This window comes from Hemicordylus capensis, chromosome 7 (assembly GCF_027244095.1).
Source record: "Hemicordylus capensis ecotype Gifberg chromosome 7, rHemCap1.1.pri, whole genome shotgun sequence".
Lineage (NCBI taxonomy): Eukaryota > Metazoa > Chordata > Lepidosauria > Squamata > Cordylidae > Hemicordylus > Hemicordylus capensis.
In genome coordinates, this window is record NC_069663.1 from 23,695,063 (window position 1) to 23,719,463 (window position 24,401).

General features: G+C 48.0%; 1 protein-coding gene and 1 long non-coding RNA gene across 12 annotated transcripts in view; one reads left to right on the forward strand and one right to left on the reverse strand.

The window, feature by feature from the left end:
• The window catches only part of POU2F2 (POU class 2 homeobox 2), a 110,279-nt gene that overhangs the window by 40,844 nt on the left and 45,034 nt on the right, over positions 1-24,401 (forward strand). Inside the window, exon 1 of one of the 11 annotated variants that reach the window (XM_053267855.1) lies at positions 14,176-14,184. The exons of the other annotated variants lie outside the window; for them this stretch is intronic. The gene's annotated coding sequence lies outside the window, so the exon portion shown is untranslated. Of the gene's footprint in view, positions 1-14,175; positions 14,185-24,401 lie in introns of those variants that run through there. 11 annotated transcript variants of the gene reach the window in all.
• LOC128332976 (uncharacterized) lies at positions 5,142-22,687 on the reverse strand. Its single transcript, XR_008310817.1, has 3 exons — positions 22,606-22,687; positions 15,006-15,057; positions 5,142-5,259 (listed from the first exon to the last, which is right to left on the reverse strand). It is a non-coding gene; the product is annotated as an uncharacterized LOC128332976 (long non-coding RNA).

Sequence of the window (24,401 nt, forward strand, 5' to 3'; positions counted from 1 at the left end):
TTTAAGGGAAACTTACTCTCCACCATCACCATCGGGTTCAGTTGGGTGGCTCACGGATCCCCCCAGTTTTAGGCATACCTTCCTCAGAACCGTTGTCGTTTACTGTCAGAATAAAAGTCCCACTGTCTCCTTATGTCAAGTTATTTTCCCCACCCCTCCCGCCATTATCTTTGGGTGCATCCTCAAGACAGACTTCTGGATTGCAACTCAGCCATTGAGCTATGGACAACTGAGCTCAAAATTTCAGTGGGAAGGTATTTAGTGGAGGAAATAGGCCTTCAGAGCAGGGTGCATCCAAGGAGTGTAGGTGTGTTGAGGGTCTAATGGTTAGAGCAGGATGAAATGGTGGTGGTGTGTGTGTGTGTGTGTGTGTGTGTGTGTCTTGGAGCTGCGGTTCCTGTGCTTTTCTAGGTGACCTTGTGGGAAATTACTGACTGACATGCTGACTAAATTTACTCAAGGAAGTCCCATTGAAATTAAGTCAGGCTGTCAGCCTCTCTTCTGTTAAAAGTGAGAGGTGGTGGATTGAATGGGGCCTCTTGACTAAATATTTGAGAGTGAAGGAAATGGGTGTTAATTAACAAATTAGCAATAATTGCAGGCTATTGGTCCTCACACACACACACCCTGCGGCGCAGCACAAGAGTTGGGAGGAGAACCAACCCCGGCATCCTGTTTCTCCTATTGTAACCCACTGGACTGTGTGAGAACTGTCTTTTCTCACACTGATAGACTTGACAGCTGAGATTTAGGAGTAGCAGGTATGGAGAAGGTCAGGGCATGAAGTGAACACGGGCATTGGGGTGTCAGCTGGTCGGGAGGGAAAGAACCCCGGGAGAATCTGCAAGGACGAGAACAGGGGTGACCGAAGGAGAGACCAGGAGGCGACGAGTTTAGAATCTGTGCCTGTCACGTTCCACGGCTGGCAGGGCGGGGGTACCGAGAAGTGTGGCGGCTTTGCAGAGCTGGCCCTGTATGTGCACCCCTCCCCCCAGTTCTGCTGCAGCCAGCGCGGTGTGGAAATTGTATTGGTGTCAAGCCCAGTCCGTGCTAATGAACCCGGAGATCTGGGAAGCGAAGCTTGTTCAGAGGCAGAAATCGATTTTCCAGCCTGTAGGAACTGCCCCCACCTCCACCCCCGCATGCTCTCTCTCTGGCCAGAGGAGTGTGTGTGTGTGTGTATGTGTGCGCATGTGGGGTGGGAGTCTGCGTCCTTGACACCTTCTCATCTAGGGCTGGAAATGGGGTGTCGAGAAGGCAGTCAGATTTTGCACAAACGCTGTTGTCTGGCATGTGCGAAACCTGGGGAACGGTTGCGCAGGGGGCTGATGTGCAGCATGGCCATGTCGTGGAGACTTTTGCACAAAAGCTCACTATGGTATGCAGGAACAGGGGGTGGAATTCAGATTATAAGAGGTGACCATCCAGGTTTTATTGCCAATGTCAACTTTTAGAGGCCTGCATAATCAGGTAGCAGGTAGTTTCCCAACCCTGGTGCTGTAAGCTTAGGTGAGGCAGAGGCCCAGATAGCTGGTCCTAACCTTATGGTTGTAGATTTGCTATGCTGTGGACTCCTATAAAGTCAGTGTGTTTTTGTAGGTGTGTTTGCCACAGGTATCTTCACATAAATTCGTAAGTCTCCCTGCATGTCTTGTGATCTGCTTACAATGATGTGCACGTTTCTGACACTGTAGGCCGCTTTCACATGTGACGCGTAAACAGGTTTAGACTTTAGTTTGCATTTCCTGTGTCAACTGAAAAACCCGTGTTGGGTTGAGTGTGCATTCAATATAACAATGCCTCTATCCTCTGTTACAGACATTAAAAAATAACATTTTTAGGCAAAAGGGTCACTTATGAAGACACTGTTGGTGTGTTGCATCTATTTTTTGTGATGTGTTTTGATACTTTAAAGACCAGTAATTATCTAGTCAATATATTATTGGATGAGCTAAGAGAGCAAGCTTCTGAGTTATGCAGAGCTGTTCTTCAAGCAGACGGCAGCCGTTTTTTTAATATTCAGTGGCCAGAATAACGAGAGAGAATTTTGGAAAGAAGAAGGGTGTTCTAATTGCGAAACAATGCCCCATCCTTATTACATGATGCAACATTGAGGAGGGCTCTGTTGCTCATTATGTCCCATAGAACTGACATTCTGCCTCCGCAATGCACCTCAAATTCGCATGTTCTGATTTGAGCATCGGTTCCTATTGATGGCTACTGGGATTTGAATTCAAACCCATGGAGAACTTCAGCTCTGAATCTTTCATTTGGCTAAACTTTGATTTGGGCTACATGGCTTTACTGGCTGGGAGTTCATTTAGTTTGCTTTGAGGGCTGATTAAAATCAAAGCAGGCACCTGTCAGAAAATCTGAGCACAAGTTATATCCTGAATTCTTGTATACCCAGTTGACATTGGCAAGTAATACATTTACTAATAGCAAACGAAGCCTTCCATGAGTATGGGAACCTTCACAAATTTCAAGGACGGTGTTCCAAAAGTAAAGAGAATTCTATGAATGTGCCTTGCTTTGGAGTCAAATTTTATTATTTTCTAATGTCGCACTTTTAATTTGCAAAGTGCTTTACAATTTCCACTCACTGCTTTGTATGGGAGAAGTCTATTATTTCCATTTCCTTCATACAGAATCTGTGCACAAAACCAGAGGGGCAGTGCTTAAGGACGTGCTGATAAAGGTTGATTCATACAACCATTTCCATATAGTGGGCACATGATGAAGCTACTGATGCTTTGACTTTTTTTGACCCAGAAATAGGTCTTGTGATGGCTCTGATACAACTTTGACATGTGTGGCCATACCAGTTGTAGGTTATACCAAGACATGGTGAACCATTGGGTTGACTAGGAATTGGCGAGCCATAATCTTGCCATGTGGTATACTATTTGCAGCACTGGAAGTGTGTGAAACAGTCTTCCTCGTGATTGTTTCAGTGTGCAAACTTGGCCATCAAGTCTGTTTGAGGTGGGCTTGGAACACCAATTTCCCAGACCCACCACAGGAAACTCTTGGTACTAGTTGATAGCAGGTGACTTTATGATTTGTGAGGCGCAGTGGATAACTACCTGTGACAGAAAGTCAGGAAAAGCAGGATTAAAAAAAAAGAAAGGATTGGGCAGATTAGTGGAGGAGACGAGCTACCATGGTCAGGAGGTGCAACTCCACGAACCTTTCATCATTTGTATGGAGAATAAGCCACCAACAGCCCGTAGATCTCTTGACTGCTGGTGGAAGCTGGGAATGAAGTGTGGGCCATTCTCTAAAGGGTCTATAGCTTTGCCCTGAATCATAGCAAACTCCCCACTCTTGGGACATGAGATGTTTGTTGAGAGGGATGGTAATTCAGCACAGCATCTCTCCAGTGGTGGTGGTGGTTGTTTATCTTATTTCTTTTTTAGATTGTGAGTCCGTGATAGATGATAGATGAGATGGTCAGGGAACCATCTCATCTATCTATCTATCTATCTATCTATCTATCTATCTATCTATCTATGTTGTTGAAAAGCGTTACAGTATTATTATTATTATTATTATTATTATTATTATTATTATGCAGTGGAGATTCTGGATGTAGCTGTTCAGCATCTGGGAAAGTTCAGACTTAGTAGACACTTCCCTCTGTGAGGGTATTTTGGTCCATTTCCACCCTTTTTGAGTGGGTGTGAGGGTGTCTCTGCTCAGATTTTGGGGAGTGGCCCAGCTGGCTCGTGCCCTGACTGATCCGCTGACCGGCCAGGGGACAATATGGACTCCTAAGGACAGGGAGATGGGGGATGCTCAGTGCATGTGGGAGTATTTCCATATTGGTGGCTGCAGGAAGGCCGGCTCTTCCTTGTAAAGCTCCGTCCTTCTCCCCCCTCCCCCTTTGCTGCCTCCTCCCCTCCCCTCTCCTCTCCTCGCCTCTGCTTTTTCCCTTAAATAATAATCATAAAAAGGTCAGCGGCAGGAGAGCTGCACACCCTGATTGGCCGAGCTCTGGGCCCTTTGTTCCAGCCGAGCCTCCGGGCACAGCCACGCGCCAGGGTCAGCAGGATTGGGGGGGAGGAGGAGAAGGACAGGCCTCCCAAGGGACTGGCCATTGGTGATGGTGTGTGGGGGGGTCAGCACTAAGGCTCATGAGTGTGCCTAGGAAGGCGGTGGGGTGGTGGTGGGGGAGAATGAGGGCAGGGTGTAAAATCTTCTCTTGCAAAGGCAGCTCCCAGCCGACCCTTAGCCTCTGCCTGGATTCTCTTTCCTCTCTTACACTTGCTGTCTGGCCACTTTCCTCCATCCGTATCAGAGAAAGTCCCTGTGTGAGGTGGATATACCTTGCAATCGGCACACACGCACGCATACACCTTGCCTTGAAGTTGCAAAAAGAAAAAGAAGGGGAAAAAGCAGGGTGCAGCCCAGTGCCAGAGAGAATGCACCTGTTCCCCCTCTCCATGCACCACACTCACTTCCCACAAACCCATTGTAATAGCCAGCCCTCCTGGCCTATGCTGCTATCTTGCTCGTTCCTAACCCCTTTCTACTCCGTGGGTCCCATTGCATCTACTCGCTTATTGCGAGCTTCCGTCCTCTCTCCACAAGCCGCGATCCTTCCCTTGTTCCTTTTGTATCACCCATTTCCTCTGTTTTTGAAAACCTCGCACAGCCTCTAGACTTCAGCCAGTTTTGTGACTTTCCTCTCTATTGGATTCTTTCCCTCCAATCTTGTTTGTCTCTTTTAATGTCCTTCCTCACTCCCCACCCCCCACCCCGATAAATTCCACCACCTTTTCCTGTGCCCTTAGAAAGAAAGGTTGCTAGAGGCCCTTCATTTCAAGGGCTGCCCCTATTTTGGAACACACTCGGCACCATAGAAAAGACCCACACCTAGAGTGTGCTTGATTCTCGAAATGTTGTACAAGAGACAATGTGTGTGGGAACCATGTCAGAGTGGCCACTTGTGTATAAGTTGCATCAGGGTGATGGTTCACCCAGGAATCACACCAGTATCGGGTGCCTGCCTGCACCCACGTCTTTTCCTGCGTGTGCTTTCCTGACTGAGTACCTTTCCCAGCTCAAGGGACCATTTCCAATCTCCTCACGCACCTTGTGTTTTCCACCGGAAGGCTCCCTCCAGTTTTCTGCTTGGTGGGCTGCTTGGTCTCCTTTACTAGATCTTGGGTGTCTCTGTTCCCCCGCAGTCCCTCCGTCTCTTCTACTCTCTTGCTCTCTTCGATTCTACCAGGCTGGCCGCAGGGCAAGTTAATTCTAGTAGCGAAGGTAAAATGGCTGCTGTACTAATGTGAACAGTGGCCATGAGAGCTGTCACTAGCCTGGCTGGTGTACTAATGGGGAGAGTGGCAGGGAGGAGAGCATATGAATGAGCGTGTGGAGCAACCACTGGGTCAGCCATCGATGCTCGCTCACAACTGATGTTCATAGGCACTGGGTGGATTCATGCAAGCCGCTATCTCTCAGCCAGGAGTAGCTAATGACATTGTCCTGTCTTGCAAGGATGTTGGAAGAAAGAGTTGCACAATTCTCTTCAGTTTCCCCCATGGCAACCCATTTATTCTGCCCCATAGTGGGAGAGAGCCATTTAAAATGAACATAGGAAGCTGCCTTATCACAAGTCAGACCACTGGTCCATCTGGTTCAGAACTGTCTACACTGACTGGGCAGTGGCTCTCCAGAGATCCAAGCAGAAGCCTTTCCCAGCCCTGCTTGGTGGTGCTAGGGATTGAACCTGGCTCCTTCTGTATGCAAAGCAGATGCCGTACCACTGAGCTACTCTACATAGCTCCACCCTTCTAATTTGCATAACAGTACTCTGGTTCCGGTTCTTGGTCACACCTGAATGTGACAGGGCTTTGGGGACTGGCTTATGTGCATATCTGCATTCTTAGCATTGAGAGTGCAAACACACTCCTGGCTCATGCTCACAAATCTGCAGTCATAATCTTCTTGGGGCCAGCCTGTACAACTACAAGTTGTGTGAATTATGCTCCATGAGCACCAGCTGCCAGCAGGTACATGATGGGGTGCATGGATTTTAATGCTGTATCACATGCCGTTGTTGTGGTATGTGCTCATTGTGGCTGATTCCCAAACTGGTTCTCCACACATATATTATGTAGATTTTTTTTTAGGTATAAGAAAGAGTCCAGGCAGGGTTGTGTGAATGAACTTTGTTGTATCTCGAGGCTGTGTTTCAATGGAAATAAAAGTTTGCTAAGAAATGTGTGGTTACATGACAACAGTTTGTGCTATAGGTTAGGAACATAGGAAGCTGCCATATACTAAGTCAGACCATTGATCCATCAAGCTCAGTATTGCCTACACAGGCTGGCAGTGGCTTCTACAAGGTTACAGGCAGGAGTCTCTCTGAGCCCTATATTGGAGATGCCAGGGAGGGAACTCCATGCAAGCATGCAGGTGCTCTTCCCAGAGTGGCCCCATTCCCTAAGGGGACTATAGAGAGGAGAGATGGTCTTGTGGTAACAAGCATGACTTGTCCCCTTAGCTAAGCAGGGTCTGCCCTGGTTGCATATGAATGGGAGACTTGATGTGTGAGCACTGTAAGATATTCTCCTCAGGGGATGGAGCCGTTCTGGGAAGAGCAGAAGGTTCCAAGTTCCTTCCCTGGCAGCATCTCCAAGATAAGGTTGAGAGAGATTCCTGCCTGCAAACTTGGAGAAGCCGCTGCCAGTCTGTGTAGACAATACTGAGCTAGATGGACCAATGGTCTGACTCAGTACATGGCAGCTTCCTATGTTACTATCTTACAGTGCTCACACATGTAGTCTCCTATTCATGTGCAACCAGGGTGGACCCTGCTTAGCAAAGGGGACGCCAGCTCTCCTGTGTATATGGCTGCCTATAGATTCTTGCAGGCTAAGTGTGAGACAGTGGATTGTCTCCCTGTGCATGGAATCGGTTGTAGAATGACTGTGTATAAGTTACTTCTGGCTGAGTATACTCCTGCCCACTTGCAGATGCCAGGTGCTGCACGAATGCCATCTTGAAGGTACAAGGTGCTGTGATGGAACCATTAGCCCCTGCCGATTGTTGCAGAGGTGCTGAGTAGCTGTGGGGTGACCTAGACAGGGTTCTGTGGAGTTCATCGGGCATGCTGTTTGTTTAAGGTGCATTCACATTGTTAGAAATGCAAGTGATGATTTACGTTGGTCTGCAAAGTGGTGTCTGCAAAGTGGTAGCTAATTTTGCTCTGGAGCATTTTGCATAGTTATGAAAAGAAAAGAAAAAACATTATTTCAAATTCCTAGGTCCCGGCACCAAGTTTCTAAGCACCTGAGGAAACAGGCAGCTGGGATTCTTTTCCAACTCGCAACCTGCCCCCCCCCCACTTTGCACTTAAACATGCTCTAGGACACAGGTGGGCAGAAGCTAGATTGAAATCTACTGGTAGATCACTAGATGATTTGCAGTAAATTGGAAGGATAACCTTCTGCATGCAAAAGAAATGCTCCATTATTGCGCAACAGCCCCATATGTCACATGAGGTGTAGTAGCCCCGGCGTACCATTTTGCACCTGACCCCCCCCCGCAATTATTTTGCACCTGTCTCTGATTGGTGGATCTTGGGCTTCCAGTAAAAAAATGAAGTATGTCTCACAAGCCTGAATTCTTCCTACCTGTGCTTTAGGATAGTAGACATGTAAGAGATTATAGTTCATAGTACAACCCTGTGCAAGTATACTTGGAAGTAAGTCCCATTGTGTTCAGTGGGACTTGCTCCCTAGTAAGCGTGTTCTGAATTGCAGCCTTCATCCCCTAACATCACTACAATAGTGGGCACAGGATCTTTGCTAAAAACTAAACTTTCTAGCAAATGTTTTTAAATAATAGAATTTTGGTCAAAATGGTGGTTCTGACTTCCCCAAATCCTGATCAGAAAATTCTGGCTGCCGTAACAAACTTTACTATGCTTTCAGCTAATCTGCCACCGTATCATCCTCTGCCAGTAAGTTTTTGTTGTTGCCAGTGAGCCTTTTGTTATTCTTCTGAGATATGCATTCTCACAACATTTATTGTATATTTTCAGCCTTTTTGTAGCAAACTACCATCTGTAGTCTCAGCTAATCCTGTTATGTCAGGGTGAGTGTGAAATGCCTTGTACAAGAACAGCAAAGTGTTGAAGCAGACTTAAGACTACAAAGCTCATGATGCATTGTGCTTGCGAGTGCAAACATGTGCAAAAACACGCAAGTTTGGCTTGAAGAGGGCAGTCACTGTGCTAATGGACCCAGCCAAAATGCGAAGAGGCAGGTGGATTTCCTGCAAAAATCTGTTGGGCTCAGAGGAGGGAACTGGAAACAGAATTTCTCTTGTGGGATTTGTGCATCACTACTGAGAGTGACTGTGGGGGTGAGGATTGACTGCTTAGTAGAATTAGGTTGCTGAGGCACATAGATTAGGATTTTCAAAATGTTATTGTTTAGATCCCAAGTAAGGGACAATGTTCCATTGTGTTTAGAAAAATGTTTTATGTGTGTAGGGAGGGCTTCAACTGAAATGCTCCACCGTCAGCCTATTCAGACATGTCGTACCTGCATTCAGATGTTTGTACACTGGTACATGCTTTTGTATGAATGACTGTACGTGTGTTCATTCTAAAAGTGAGCCTGGATACAGGCCCCCTCAGTGCATGGTCCAGATATGTTTGTACTGCTGTATTTGTGTGCAACATAACATGTAAATAACTGTAGCTATGTACACTCATTGTACGAGTGTTCCAGTGTAATGTCTAAATAGTGCTCTCAGTTTTCCCCATAGGAGTGAATAGCAGCTATTTATCTACACTGAAGAAAGGAGGACTAACCTACTCTCTGCAATTCCTCCAAGGAACTTAGACTGGAGGAAATGTGCAAGTTCTTACTTTGCACATCTTCTGTTGCTATTCCCACATTACATGGAGCCAGCATGGTGTAGTGGTTAGAGTGCTGGACTAGGACCGGGGAGACCCGAGTTCAAATCCCCATTCAGCCATGAGACTTGCTGGGTGACTCTGGGCCAGTCACTTCTCTCTCAGCCTAACCTACTTCACAGGGTTGTTGTGAGGAGCAACTTAAGTATGTAGTGCACCGCTCTGGGCTCCTTGGAGGAAGAGTGGGATATACATGTAAACAAACAAACAAACAAACAAATAAATGCGAAGCTGCCCTCAGCTGCCCGTCTGTGAAATGGGAGCAACCCACCTCTCAAGTACTAGTCCTAGCACCCCACCTCTCAAGCAGTGTTGTGAGCATGTCCGAGATGAAGCTAGCTAAGCACTTGGCTCATTTCGGGTCCCCTATCAATTAGGAGTGATTCTAATTGGCCCAAGTACCAAGCTGTCCAGCGTCTCTCCACACTGGCAGTTTGGAGAATCAGCTTGTCATGTCTATTCTAAGGCATGTGGTAGTGTAAATGGTGCACTTAATCTAATGGGCCACTCTGCAGGTAGGCGAGAAGGAGCAGCTTGTAATGTTCTGGAACCTCCATCTTCACAGTGACTTTCAGCCCAATCCTGTGCATGTTGACTCAGAGTAAAGCCCCGCTAAGTACAGTGAAACTTACTCTCAAGTAAGCATCCATAGGATTGCAACCTTGGGGCACACCTCTATGTTACAAAGCAAATAGGGGGTTCCCAACCTTGCAACAAATGCAGGAAAAGGGAGAATCTGCATGTGGAGATGAGCTCCAAGATGATAACTTAGCCTCGGTGGGGGCTGTAGGGGAGAATTGACAGATGTGGTAAGGCTGAAGTATCACAGGGGATGGGGCTGTAGCTCAGTGGTAGTACGTCTGCTTTGCATGCAGAAGGCTCCAGGTTCAATCCGTGGCATCTCCAGGTGGGAAAGACTCCTGCCTGAAACCCTGGAGAGGTTTCTTGTGTCACAGCCTAACCCCATTTTAAAGTGCCCTAATCCCTGTTCTGCGCCTTCCCTTGTACTCAGTGATATATGAAAAGATGAAGATATATGAAGATATATAAAGATATATGAAGAATAGGAGTGTGAAGTGAGTCTGGGGCATGATGAAGGGAAGCAGCAGATTTTAGTGAAGAAGGATTAAAAAAAAGTACTTCTCACAGGTTCTGGTGGAGGAATGGTCATATGTATGGGAGAAAAATCAAGACTTTGTACTCACCAATGAGGTTGAAATAGCACATTTCTGTTTATTTACTTAAACCATTTATATTCTACTTTTCCATCGTTATCAAACCCTCAGGCAGGGGTGGAGCCACCATTGTGCAAACGGGTTCAAAGAACCTGGGCCGCCAATGGGGAAGCCCGCTGGAGCCTGCAGGGGGGCGTGGCTCAGTCTCCAGAGAGCCCGAGTGAGCTCTCCCCCGTCCATTTCAGGCAGTGCTTGCTGCCTGACAGCATTTATTTCTCTTTCTCTCCCTCTCTGGAGGGAGAGAAATGGGGGAAATGGCTGTCAGGCAGCAAACGCTGCCTGAAATGGATGGGGGAAAGCTTGCTTGGGGCTCTCCGGAGCCCGAGCCACGCCCCTGTGTGCATGACATCACGTGCAAGGGGCATCACTAGAGGGGCTGCTGGGTGGGGCTGGACACAGGTAGCCGTTTGGCTGGCACCATGCATGTCCTCAGGTGACTTAGTAAAACTGTAAAAACCAACTTCATAAAGCCACAATGAAAACAAGCTGATTATCAGCCAACAATAGCAACATGGTTCATCAAAAGTCAAACAGAACTGTTATTTAATTCCTATCTAAAGGCGAAAAGAGGGCATTAAAGGGATGTTTCTGGAGAGGGCAGTCTACAATTGGGGTGCCACCATAGTGAAAACTCTGACCCTTGTCACCCACTGCCTAACCCCTGGGTTACCCAGAGCAGAACCTTTTCAGATTATTTTAGGGACACCTCAAATGGAAGACGGCAGCCTGTGTGCATTGTTTGTGTGGTGAATGCAGGAGACTGGGAAGCAAATGCGGTGGCGGTCAGATGCGGGGAGGTAGTGTGCTGCTAGAAGGTTCTGTAATGTAGCCTGTCTGAGAGTTTGGAAGATCTTGTGGCTGGATCACTGAAATAAAGGGTCTCAGTCGTTTGCATAACTCCCTTGCCTCTCTTCCTGCCTATGGCAATAGTTCTGTTTTGCTTGAAGTATGAGCACTGTTGATGCTTAAGGATTAGCCTTTTAGGTGTGGGCTGAGGTTGCTGCATTGCTGCACAAAATAAAGAGTGGGTTCATATCAGGGGGAGTGGCACTCTTCTGGGACAAGCCCCTTCCATGGCAAAAATGGCGGAAGCATGGAATTTGTAAGTTTTGAACACCTGGCTTTTAGTTCGCATCTCCTCCGCAGTGGAGGTATGCATTCACTTATTAGCCAAATTTATCCCAAAGTCCATGTGAGCTATTGGGGAGCACTTCACATGCAATTCGGGTTTCTCATTGTGCGTTAAGAGTGTAGCTCGATTTATATCCAGGGTACAAAAATCCCCTTTTTGCGTCGGGTTTTTTGGGCAGCTTCGAACTTGCAGTAAAGCAGTAAACCCACGATAAAGCCTGTTGCCTGGAAAAGCTCCAGGTGGTGGCTCAAGTTTTATGTACAACTGAGGCAGGGTGCCAAATGCCATCCCTCTCTTGTGTACACCCTCCTCCCCCTTCCCCCCTTTTAAAAAAGTTGACAGGAGGTTATCTTGTCACCTCACTTCCACCCCAATATTCTACTGCCTGAGGTGATTGCCTCACTTCGCCTCATGGAAGGGTTGCCCCCGTGGTACTAAATGTAACGAATACCTCAATTTTAGACTTTTTCACTCTGAAATAAATCAGTTTCATTTTGCTGACATCCAAGTGATGTGTGATCTCTAGTTTAAGGCTTTAGAAAGATGGGGGTTCACCTGGCTGTCCCAAATGTTCACCGTACAAGTGGTGACGAAAATAGGGAAGTAATAGACACATCTAAGCCTGTAACTTGGAGCCAAGCGAAAGTTTCTCTAAATACATTGTTTTTCTGTATTTGTTTGTAAATAGCTGCTCCTCAATCCAGATTGGGATGCAGCAGGGGAAATGTGGGTTAACCTTTCCCCCATTGTGGTCCTGAGAAGCTGCCATTGTGGCTGGGGATGATGGGAGTTATAGTCCAACAACATCTGGGATTTTAGAACTTTGGAATCTGGGTCTCTGGGAGGCCCCATGAGTAGAATGCTGGAGATGGGACCTTCCAGGCTGGCATGTTGGGGATGGGAGGGTCAGTGCACGGGACTTTGTAAGTCTCCTGTGGGGAGGATGTCCTGGCCTGAATATTCTTGTCTAGAGTATATGATTTAAAATGATACTGAGTTCTTGTGGAAAGCTTTGTCCACCACCTCCCTTAATCCTATTCCCATTATGTAATTGAGGTTAGAACATGTGGGTTACCAGCTTGTGCATTAAGAGAAGAAAGAAAGAAAGAAAGAAAGAAAGAAAGAAAGAAAGAAAGAAAGAAAGAAAGAAAGAAAGAAAGATGCAGAGAAGTGAATGAAAGTGAATGATGGAGCGGAGGTTCGGTGAGCGATCACGTCTTATGCACTCTCGCGCGCTCTCTCTCTCACTCTCTCTCTCCTCATCATCATTTAATGAGGTCGGAAGTGGAGCTGCTTAATGAAGTTTAACAGGGTTTTAATTACTGGCAGCTCAGAGCCTGCCCTACAAGGACAGGGCCTAGCCGCCAGCAGGAGTGACGGGGTGCAGCTTCCTTGTCTGCTTCAAGAAAAAAGGCTGACAAAGAGGGGGGTGGATAATAACCTAACAACCCCCTTCCCTGCAAGCTCAGACTCTGAGCCCCCTCTCTTCCTCTCTCCACACTTTGGCACTTAGAGACCTAACATTTTATCCGTTTTCCTAAGCTGTGGACCTGGTATGCAGAAGGAACTGTCCGGCTTGGGGATTCCGGGGAATGGGCTGTAGCAACTTTAGGGAGGTGGTCTTTGATTGCAGCCCCAGATCAGAGGAACCTGTCTTGGTTCAGAGGGATAGGTAGGATGGGATGTAGATCGTATTCCTCCTCCTTTCCTATGGCAATGGCTCTTAATACTCATATAAGACCTGAGTTACCTTGATCTCAGGAAGTCATGGTGCCCAGACATTCTGCTTGAAATAGGCCAGGCTAGATGGTTTCCTAAGGAGAAGGTTGGTGCCCTAGTGGTTAGAGCAGAGGTGTAGTGTCCTCCCCCCGCCCCACAAAACAGAGACACCAGGAATCTCCCTGTTCTGCTTAGATAGGGGAGCTGGGGCTACCCCCTTTGTTGTAGGAGGGGGCGATGACATGACCCCCCCGACCCTACTCCCGACCCCCTGAGGATGCAGCGTCCCCACCTCGCAGCATGGCTCCTAGCAGCCGACGCGGGCCTGACGGACAGGTCTGGCAATCGGGCAAATTGTGTGTTGGGGGGAGCAAGAGGCCCAGGCACAGGAAGCTTGTGAGGGCCAGCGACTTGCTGAATCACTTTCGGCACCTGGCCTTTGCACAGAAACTCACTATGACATGTACTTAGGGAGATTCGTGCAAACTCTATTGCACAGCAGAAGCACATGTGGGTGAACTGATGTGGCACCTTATGAGCAGTAGCTGTTTTGGTTCCCCACCCCCACCCCACCCAGACCTTAGTGTCCTTGCAATGGGGCACAGGTGAGTTTAAACACTTGTGGTTGTCGAAGGGTAAAAGTGGGGCTGGGGGAGAGTGTGAGGAGGGTAGCAGGGGTCGTCTTGCAACAGAGCAAGGTGAAGTGGGTGCTTCAAGTGGACAGTTTGGAGTGCTGTAGAGGTGGGGTGTGTGTGTGTGTGTGCGCGCGCGCGTGTGGTGGGAGGCAGGCGCATCTGACCCAAGGGGCCACAATCCTCTGAAAAGTTCTCCTACACAAGTCCAGTGAAAATAAATGGGAGCTGCAAAGAGCACAGTGAGGCTTGTGTGCGCTGGAGACCTTTGGATGCTATTTGGAGTTTTATCCTTGGCCCCCAGGTCTGGCAGGCTGAGGGGAATCAGCCCCCTGGGAATGGCGGCTGTGGGGACCCTCTTCTTTTCTCTGATTCTGAAGCCTCCATCTTTACGGCTTACATTTATGGCTGCATTTTACCCCATTTATGGCTGCGTTTTGCTCCACTGCTCCCTGCCCAAAGTGGCTGAGAAGGTGGAAGAAGGATACGCACTCGCTAACTACTGGGTAGTCACAACAACCCTGGGAGGTAAGTTGCTGCTGTTCCTGTTTTGCAAGTGGGGAGCAGAATCTGAGAGCAATTTTAGAGAGAACAGAATTCAGAGCTACTTTTTGCTGTTAGTCCTCCTTGGCAGGCTATTGGACACAACACAGATGCCAATCCATTGGATCCCAGGAAAGTCCGGAGGAAGGAAGCCTTCTTCCACCTCCATTTTGGAATGTGCACTGTATTGTTGTGAGTCGCACTGCCCCGGATTACAAACCTCTTTTTGAGAAGAGGTCTGTTAGGGCAGGGGTTCTCAAATGTAGGTCTCCAGATGTTGGACTACAACTCTCATTATCCCCAGCCACAGTGGAAAGGCTGAGGATGATGGGAGATGTAGTCCACCACCATCTGGAGACACACATTTGAGAATCCCTGTATTAGGGGTGTATAGAACACAGCTGTCAGTCTCCCACAGAGCGAACCAGTTTGGGGTGGTGAGCACTATGGACTTTGGATGAGGGAAACCCAGGCTCAAATTCCTGGTCAACCTTGAAATGGCCTTGGTACTTCACTATATATAAGCCACCTAATGGTGCAGCGGGGCAATGACTTGACTAGCAAGCCAGAGGTTGCCGGTTCGAATCCCCACTGTTGTGTTTCCCAGACTATGGGAAACACCTGTATTGGGCAGTAGTGATCTAGGAAGATGCTGAAAGGTATCATCTCATACTATGCGGGAGGAGGCAATGGTAAACCCTTCCTGTATTCTACCAAAGACAACCACATGGCTCTGTGGTCACCAGGAGTTGACACTGACTCGACAGCACACTTTACTTACTCTGCTATATCTGATCCCGACCTACCTCGCTGGGCCGTTGTGAGGATTAGAATTTTATGTCGAGCGCCCTCATCTCCCTGGAGGAAAGATAAGAGACAAATTAGACTATTAATGATACACTAGTCAGACAAGGCAGAAGGAGAATCTGAGGACTGGCTAATACTTTGTGAGGATCGGGGCTGGGGAGAGGCCGGCGGAAAACAGGCTGCGGAAGGTGAGGAGAAGCTGTGCTGAAAAAGTGAGGCGTGAGGAGGAATTTGGAGAAGGAAGAGACAAACTGAGGAGGGGGCCTGTGGTAGGAGAGCAGGTTACATGATGGCCAGGGGTCTGAGGAGAGAAAGGGGCCCCCCGTATAAAGTAAGTGGGGGACCAGAGAAAGGGTCAAGAAAGAAGGAGCAGTAATAGATGGTTTAGCAAAGCAGGCTTGTGGAGAGGAGTGTGGCAAGCAGGGACTACCCTAGACAAGGGTCTAAGTTTTTCTCTCTACATCCCTCTCTCCCCAAAGCCCACATTCCCAGTTTGCTCCCTCCCTTGCAGCTTCCCAGAGGTGGTTAAGCAACCTTATAATGTGGTTGTCTATCAGGGCCAGACTGATATTTTGGTAGGGGCGGTAAGAAGTCCAAATACCGCCCCTCCCTTTCCCCAGGGTATAAAGAAAGAACACAACCACAAATGAAAGGACCAACAATCCGCTGCTCTGGACTACCGCCCCAAAACGGTCGCCCTGAGGCAACTGCCTTGCTCTGCCTCATGGTATGACTGCCCGGCCACCTTCCTCTCCTCAAGCGGGCAAAATGGCTTGGCATGCTGTCGGCACTGATGTTACGGAGCGTGTCCCACTGTTGGTTCTTGGGTGGTACCCTCTAAAGGGCTGGCTTCAGCATTCATTCTTTCAGTGAATGGGCCAGTCCTTGACTTTTGGGGGGCCAACCCTGCCTTGAGGAAGCCAGTGTGTGTTTGTGTGTAATGGGGACTTAGTGTACTAACCCAACCCATGTGTTTGTGGGGCCATGTGTGGTGCAGGAGAGATAGGACTTTGGACTTCTGGGGCTATTTCCATCTCAGCCTTTGTATTCCCGTGACCTTGGCAGGGCGGAAGGCGCCTTCCTCCCACCTGTACAGTTTTGAGTGGCAGAGAGGTATAGGTGTCTTTGTCAAAGGCTCCTAGAGGCTAGCGAGGAGGGTTTGGGGTTATCTTTTGGTTCTCAACTCCAAGTTTTAATATAATGGGGGTGTGGGGAAGAAGAAAGGAAGGAGTCCAGCTGCTCCCCCAGGTTTTGCTGCTGTTATTGCTTTTTTTAAAAAAAATATTATTACTATTATAGCTTTGGCAAGGCATGCTGAGAACTGCGAAATCGTGACAGAGAGAGAGAGAGAGACTAGACAGGGTGGGGATGTCACCTGCCCCCCTTCCACTGAGGCCCCCCCCAGAAAAGTCTGCTGCAACGCAGAAACCAGGGAATGGAATAGGAAAGAAAATGAAATGCGTCTGAAGCGAGGAGAAGGGAGAAATGGTCGGGTGGAAAAGGTGGGGGGGGTGAGAGAGCCAGCGAGTGAGCGAGAGGCCTGGCCCTGCCGTAGCTAGCAGCCCCCCTTCTCTCCCCCTGCACAGTATCGATCGGGCAGCCGTGGCTCGAAACCATTTTCATTGTCAGGCGCTTGGGCTGACGGATGCCGCCCCCCCCCCCCCCACAAAGCGCAGCCGCTGGGGGATGGGAAGGATGCAGCCGCTGGGGGCTGGTTCCCCACGCCCCATCATATTAATCCTATTTATCATCCCTGCCTCAGTTTTATCCCTCCAAAATAATATCTCACTGCAAATTCCAATGTCCTTCCTCTCTCTCTCTCTCTGTGCCCCCTGTCCTTTCATCCCTCTGCAGTTCGTGGAGGAGGACCATTGTTCATGGGAAGGTTCCCCCCCACATCTCATACACCTCGTCTTTCTCAAATTCCTCTTATCGCAGGGGGCATACTCCAGATCCCTTAACGTGGATTAGTTACCCCTTAACACATATTAACCATCCTCCTCTGCTTGCAATCAGGGTTGCTAAAGAGCAGTGGAAAAGATGAGGATTTGCTTTCTACCTTTTCAGGGCGCACTTATTGGTAGATTCTCATCAGCGTTGGAATTGTGAGCATGAAATCGGGTTCTTGGAATAATTCCTAATTAGTCAATCTGAAGTTGAGATTAACAAAAATACCGGGTCTATGTGCCTGCTGTCCCTGCTTTATATTTTGGGGTGGTGTTCTGTACAAATCATATACCGGGTGAGAACTTCTCATAGTTTGACTTAATGCCTATGGTGTTGGACCAGGGTTGTGATGTAGGTACTTGCTCATGTTGTGTATTCTGGATTGGGATGATGGAGGACAAAGTGCAGAAGTTTTGGGGAGTCCAAGGAAAGGGGTTCTGAGACTCTAGAGATGGAGGCAAATTTGGTGATAAGGGTGGAAGGAAAATTTAAATACCCCCAAGCATGGAATTGCAGAGGAGAAAAGTATATGCTCTACAGCTGCTGTCTCATAATCACTGGTTCATAACATGGACCAATACACCCATTTTGGGCTTCTTTGTGATTTGACTAAGCCAGGCTGACTTCTCAACAAGATTAAAAGCTTGTATAATTATTCCAACACATCTCCAGATCTCCCCAACTCCATCCTTAAAAAGGTTCCCAATATCAGTTGTTTGAGTGAATTGAGATGTGTGTTGAAATAATCCCAGAAATTTATTAGTCAATTCAGCAGTCAATTCAATTTGGCGTCTCCTCTTGCAAATGAGCTCGAAAGTGGTTGTGTGAATTGGCTGAGGTTAGACTTTCACATGTGGGCATGTGCATGAAGTCATTCTCTGTCCTTGTTCATTGTCATCACCCGTATTCTCATCTTTCTACGCTCACCATTGTTATATGCCCACTTATTTTTGTACCCACTCACTCACCTTTACACAAATGCATTCTTCTTCTCACACACTTGTGACTTGCAATTCTTTTTCACATGTTTACAAGTATACTAACATGTATAACTGTGAGTACAAAAGACTGTGCTTCCTCTTTCTTACATGCACATGTTCAGTTTACAGTGTAAATTGTTTACCTCCGTCTAAACAGAATTTCCCATTCTTCCTAGCACTTGTTCATGGGAGCTTCCTACATCCACAGATCATTCCCTGCTAGCAGATCTGCTCAACATTAAGCACGTCTGGCTGCTCCTCTGTACAGCAGCTTGGGGCATTTACTTGTGAGTAATAACACCTGTACAGCTCTTTGTGCAAGTGAAGCACAAGCATCCAGACACCAGCCATGAGCATACCAGGACAAGAAAGGATACTTTGCCTTTCTTGGAAAAGGGATATGCCATGGAGCTCTTGTGCAGTCTGCAGCATTAGTGCTTGCCTGAGTGTGTGTGTGTGCGGGGGGGGGGGGGGCGGGATATGTGGAGAAAGTGTGCATGAGGGTTTGCTCAACTTTCTGCTCCTGGGAGCTTACCATTTGCACTGACTCCATCATGCCCACCAAACGCTTGTACAGACTATGTGGAGTTGCCGCATTGGTCTCTGTGGATGCCAGGTGGCTTGTGGGTTCCAGAGTTTAAAACCCTCTGCGGAAATCATACTTCCTGAGAGCCCAGGTGGAGGAGACTATGCTTATTTAATGATGAGGAAAGGCACTTTGCTTATGCTCAGAATGACTCTCTTTATTGTTTTCCTGAACCTCGGTATTAAAGCAAGACCTGAGCCTTAGTTCTCATTAAGCCCTGGATGTGCTGAATCGAAAGTTAAGATTCTCCAAATACAGAATTCTGTGTCCACAATTTCTGCACATTCTGTGTGGTTGCAGAATAGTGAAATACCCATAGTATTTCATAGTCTATAGTATTTCAAGCATTGTAACCAATTCACACAGCCATGATTTTTTCAGCTTGTTTTTACAAGGTGAGATTGACCATTTGTGATTGCTTCAATGTGGCTCCAGACTGTACATCCTCCCAAAGTGGCCAATGCAAGGATCTGTGGGTTTGTGATTCAGAGAGACATTGGAACTAAGACATGACTTGGTGGTCATGCAGCAAAAATCAGTTTGGGTTGGTTTTACCTTCACCACATTGAACATAACTTGGAAAAGGCCACACTAACTGGTGTGCACAGGTGTGGCATCAGGAAGCTAATGCTCCCCTAGAGGTGCCACAGCCCCACACGTATGCATCAACCTGCACTTGGACAGCTATGCCATTGGATTCTGTTCTGTTCCTTTGTGGTCAGTCTTCTACACATTGGCACAGATCTCCTGCAAACATTGTCATGAAAATCCAGTACCCCTACAAAGCCTTGTTACAGAAGTGACAAGTCTTGTGACCAACGGAAGCCTGGGCTTTGTGTGTTTCCTCCCATATCCTTCCTTATAACAACTCAGGTATGGATCCCTAGATGATAACAGACCTATATAAAATGGAGATCAACGTCTTCCTCTCACATCGCTATGGTTCCGTTGTCTTCCACTCCCATTGCTATGGTCATGCTTCCCTTTCTAAATATCCACGTTGATCCTCTTGCCATTTCCCACATCCTCTTGCCATTTCCCACATCCACAAAATCTTTCATTGACTGCTGCAGCCTCCTTTCCCCACTGCAGATTCTTCTTGCGGTTAATCCTCCCCTATTCTCATCCTTGTATCTCTTTAATCAAACCAACTCCTCCCGTTTCACCTTTGTCTCTAAGCCTGATGGACTTAGCCACTATGCAGAGGAGAAGTTGTATGAATCTATTGCTTTTGTGTACTGTTTAGCACCTAGTATCCTGTTGCCACCATGGACAGATTCATATAACTCCTCCTTGGCATTGTTTGAATGGCTGTGGGCTCACTTCTGCTTTACAGTTGTGTCAGTACATGCAAACAGTGTTCCACGCTTGATGCTCAAAATGTGCCCATTTGGCATCATTGTCACTGAGGTATTATGTCAGCAGGGGGAGAAAGCAGGTTACAGTTATTGTTTTCGTGCCTTGCTTGTGAGGCTCCAAAAGCATCAGACTGTCTGGTATTGTACCAGAGTGCAGGACTAGGTTGACTTTGGTGGGATCCAGCAAGGCAGTTACTATATTACGTATTCCTGTGGGAGATTATGTACCTCCTGGGCTTGCACTGTGTCATAGCAACGTGGCAAGAATGGCAAGGCCCAAATAAACACTCTAGCTGATAGTCCAGGATGGTCTACTCCAGGGATTCTCAACGTTGGGTCCCCAGATGTTATTGGATTTCAACTCCCATAATCCCCAGCCAAAGGCCACTGGACCTGGGGATTATGGGAGTTGAAGTCCAGTAACATCTGGAGACCCAACGCTGAGAATCCCTGATCTACTGTATGGTCCAAGATGAATGTCCTGACCTACATTGCTCACAGGTCCACAGCAAGATCTTGCACAGCTTCACTGACTGGTTTGGGCACAGACTGAGCTGAGTTTGCCAAGCTGCCAAGCCACTTGTCAAGTAGAACCTACCATGGACTGGAGTCAATTTTTTGTCCGTGCCATAACATCCACACAGCCTTCTTTGTATATGACAAAGGTCAACGTCTGGTGCTGAGTAGGCCTGAAGAAATGTTAAATTAGTAAGGCAACTAACTAAAATGAGAACTAGGACTCCTGCTTCACCTCAGCTTCTACCATGATCAGCTGATTTGGATGCGAAAAGGCTTTTGCTAATTTACATATATGTGATATACATATAAAGGTCTCTTACCCTGATTTAGAGCGTTCATTGGTCATTCTGGTCCAAGGGTTTCTAACTTTGGGTTCCAGATGTTGCTGGACTGCAGCTCCCATCATCCCCAGCTACAGTGGCCAAAGGCTACTGTAGCTGGTGTGATTGGAATTGTAGTCGAACAACATCTGAGGACCTAAGGTGGGAACCCTGTTGTAGCCCAGCACTGTCTTCAACAGGCAGCAGTTCTCGAGGTTCTCAGTTGCTACCTGGGATGCTTTTTAGCTGGAGATTCAGCCTGGAAACATGCAAAGCATGTGATCTGCCTGTGAGCTGTATGGTCCCTCCCCATAGAAGAACTTAAAGATCCATAACCTCCTAGATCCCCTTATCCAAATCCAGTGTCTTCAAGACAAGCCCTCCCATCTTTTTTGTGGGCAAGCAGGTGTCATTGGGATCTTCTCTTCAAATAACAGCTGCAGAGCCCCTGATCGAGATCTGGACCATGACACAGGCAACCCCCCTCCCCGATTGCCGAGGTCCCAGTCCTAACTGGGCCTCCCCAATGGCTGCTATTCACTAATCACACACACACACACACACACACACACACACACACACACACACACACACACAGAGCCAAACTCCACATTTAAGTATGATATGCAAAGAACCAATTTCCTAAAAGGACCCTTCCCAGGTACAGAGTCTGCACTGTACAGACTCTGCACAGAGTCGGCCAGTGATTAAATGTTTAAGGTGCTGGGATTCAAACCTCCCTGGAAGGCCTATCTCTGAATCCAAAAGTACTCTGAGACTACGATGACTTTTGGAGTGACCCCTCAACATCCCGTCTTCTGCACAGCTATGAAAAGTCCAGGAGCTTTTTGTCTCTCTCACACATGCCCCACTCCCTGGAAGGTGTTTCCTGAGCTCTGCCTTTCCAATACGAAAGGGACCAGTTGCAGTGAAGGGCTGAACTTCCGTACTTTTTGTCAAGGTGCAGCTTGTCATGTGGGAGGAGGAAAATCTGCACCTGCCAGAATTCCCTCTCTGTGCAACACAAGAGCACAGAAGCCCTGTTCTCCTTTACATCCAGTCACATTAGCTCTGGTTCCCAAGTCCCAGGTGTGAGGGCATGTTGTGTGGCTGCTCAGTGGCACAAGATGTGCTCTTGCACATGCTCAGAGGCACTGTCTTGGTGACCTTCTCATATACTCTGTAAAAAACATGTCCATTGTCTGAGTCCTGGCTTGAGATGAGCCACAAGATCTGCCTCTAATGCTATGAATGTGAGGACAGCCTTAACACAAGTGGGGCCCCTGACTTGCAGTAGCGGCCTGTAATTGACACCTTCGGATCTGGGTAATGTGAAGATGGGTTCCAATGAGAGGGGCAAAGACCACAGTGTAGAACTGAACTGCTGAGAAAGCCTTGGACCTGGGCATGGAGCTGCCACCGAAATCTCGCCTGAAATGAAATGTGAAGTGAATGTGTGCCTCCCTCCTGAGGTGAAACATCCGAGTGATTCTGAGGGAAAAGTTTTCAGAAGGCTAGTGAAGTTTCGCAGGGTCAGCCCGCGCATTCCGAAGTTGTCCCCAAATTCCGTCAGGTGCGAGTCAAAGCTCATTCGGAGGCTTCTCCCCAGACGAAACGTCTGAGAAACTCTGAGGGAAGCCTGAAAAGCTCCAGCGTGACTGGCCGAGCTCCTCAGGGGAGCTTTGGCATATCCCTGTGTCATAGACCTCCTCTCCACTATCTAGGGCAGGACTGCACAATTCTGGCCCACCTGCAGATGTTGGACCACAACTCCCATAATCCCAACTGTTGGCCACTGTGGCTGAACATGATGGGAGCTGCGGTCCAAAACCATCGGGAGGGCTGAAGTCGTGGCAGCCCTGATCTAGAGCATGGACCATGATGCTTACCTGTGAACGTCCGTGCGCAAACTTGCCCTTCTTCCTTATGGGAAAGGGAAGAGATAGGAGTGAGCATTAGATTCCCTCCTCTTCTCCCCCCCCCAACCTGTCCTGTCTTTTGCCATTGGGCCCCCTCCCCACCTGCCACATTCCCTCTACTCCCCCCCTCCTGCTGCTCCCCTCCCCCGCCCGCCATGCTCCCTGCTCCCCCGGGAGCGCACTCTAATAATGTATTTGATCGACTGGCGGCCGCGGACAAGCGATTATTGTCTTGTAGGGAGTCAAAAGTATTGATCGGGGGAGAAATATGAGCAGCGCGATGGAGCCGGCGCGTCACATACAATAACCACAGCCCCGGGGGAGCGCCCGCGACACCGGCCGTCTCCTCTCATTACCGCCCGCCTCAGCCAGCCGCGGGGACAGGGAGACAGGGACTGGGCAGGGCGGCTCGGCTCTTGCCCCTTCGTGCTGACCCACAGGCCTATTGCTATTCTTGCCACAGGTTCCTCAGAGACAGCACCGGGTGGGAGTGAGGGAAAGCGGCTGGGCCCTTAATGAATCCCCCCCAAGCTCTGCTGATGTCCCTCAAGTAACAACCTGTTGCTCTTCAACTTGGCCCAAGACCAGAGGAATGAAGCAGCAATACTCAGGGTGGCCGGGGAGCCACTCCTTCGGACCTGGACCTGGGAGATCCTATTCCCCAACCTGTTAAGGCCGTGTGTGAGGAGATGCGCTCTGCCTGTGCTCAGAGGCGCTCTTGTTTGGTGATTGCTTCCCTGTGCCCCGAGCACTGAGAGCACTCTCCCGAACAAAACCTCGAGTCCAAGGAAAGCCTGCTGGAACGGCATTCTTAAACTTGTCCACACCTCACGGCCGTGGCCTGTAATTTCAATTCTCCAGCCCAACGCCAAATTTAAAGACTCTTCTGTTACCTCCACCCAGCTCATGCTACTGCCCAGCAACTGCTGCTGGACTTATTTCTATATCACAGTTAGGGGTAGTTCAAACAGACCATGGAAACTCTCTTGCTGCAAATCCTAATTTCAAAGAAAATTCTGGACCTGAAGTTTAGCAATCTTAAGCATCATTACTAAGAAATAAGCCTTGTTGGAAGCAATTCAAGGAAATATATTTAGGATTAGGCTACAGTGGTCATGTGTACATAAGTGTGTAAAGACTGCCCCCTCTCACCATCAAACTAGAAACCCAGATTGACCAGCAGTTGTCCCATTTCAAGACTAATCTAAGTAGGACCTATATAGTGGTTTTTGTAAAATAATAATAATAATAATTTTTAAAGGTGTTTTTCAGTGTTTCTTTGTGTTTCCTGTTAACCACAACCCTGTGAGGTAGCTTTAATTCTCTAGCTGCTGTCGCTCATTGCTGAAATGATTATATAGATGCTGCCTTCCGAAGAGTCCATCTGTGGTGTCTGTTCTGACTGGCAGTAGCACTCCAAGGACTCAGACAGGTTTTTCTTAGCCTTGCTACCTTGAGATCATTTAACTGGGGACTGAACCTGCATCCTTCTGCTTACAAAGCATGTGTTCTGTGTTCCATGTTCCACTAGTTTGGATAGAGTTAGGGTTAGGGTTTGGCATGCCCATGTGGCTGCTGTTTCCATTTTTACTTACACTCTTACCCACAGCTCTCTTCTGCTTCAGCCCCAGGCCTTAAGAAACCTACGTAAGTAGCTGCGTTTGTAGGCTTCTAATTCCCCTTTATCCCAAGGGTCTGAGGCTAAATGAATTGGGGTGTGTGTGCAATTTTCTAGACGGCATTAGATTATTCTGAATGTGTGTGTG